This window comes from Myodes glareolus, chromosome 7 (assembly GCF_982192425.1).
Source record: "Myodes glareolus chromosome 7, mMyoGla1.1, whole genome shotgun sequence".
NCBI lineage: Eukaryota > Metazoa > Chordata > Mammalia > Rodentia > Cricetidae > Myodes > Myodes glareolus.
In genome coordinates, this window is record NC_142032.1 from 34,802,191 (window position 1) to 34,803,000 (window position 810).

An 810-nucleotide genomic window follows, 5' to 3' on the forward strand; every position below is an offset into this window, starting at 1 on the left:
CCGATTCCCCAGGCCTGCATACACCCCCTCTAATAACCTAAGCAGGTTTGTTGTGTGTTACATGTTTTCTTCTTGCTCGTGCCAGGTAATTTCAAATATATTATTGTGTGACTATGTGTGAACTGGGAACTTTTTTCTTATTTAGTGGTTCTGAGTTTCCAGTTAATGTCAATAATAATGGGTTCATTTAACTAAATTGATTTTTCCCCTGTGTATTGACTATAGCATGTGAGTTATTTGTTCACTTTTTTTTTATGATCAACATGAGATACAATGATAAAATTGTAAATTGTATCTATGTCACTGTATCAGAAATAAAATTTAAATATTATTATTGTACTGGGTGTTACACCTCAGGCTGTAGTATAAATACTGTTATGATTTCAGCCACACAGCAGTGGCAGGCACTTCTGGGTTACAGGGCCACACATGTGCAGACAAGTGCTCAGGCAAAATACTTAGCCATTCTGGGGACATTAAAAGACTCTGCATGACCTATGTGTGGCATGGTTGTGTCACTTACTATGACACGGCTACATAAGCCCTTGCGTACATGCATGTGCTTCAACATCTGCATATGACATAGCTACGCCAACCCTCTATGTGCATGTGCTAGGCAGCCTTTAAAAGCTGGCCTCACGCTCTTTTTCCACACCAACTTCCCCCAGCCTGTTCCGTGTCTCTAATAAACTCTTAAGTGGGTTTGTTGTGTGCTTCGTGCTTCGTTTTCACCCACGCCAAGTAATTTTATATACTAGGCAAGTGGTTTACCATTAACCTATACCCTCAGCCTATTATTTTAATCAAATA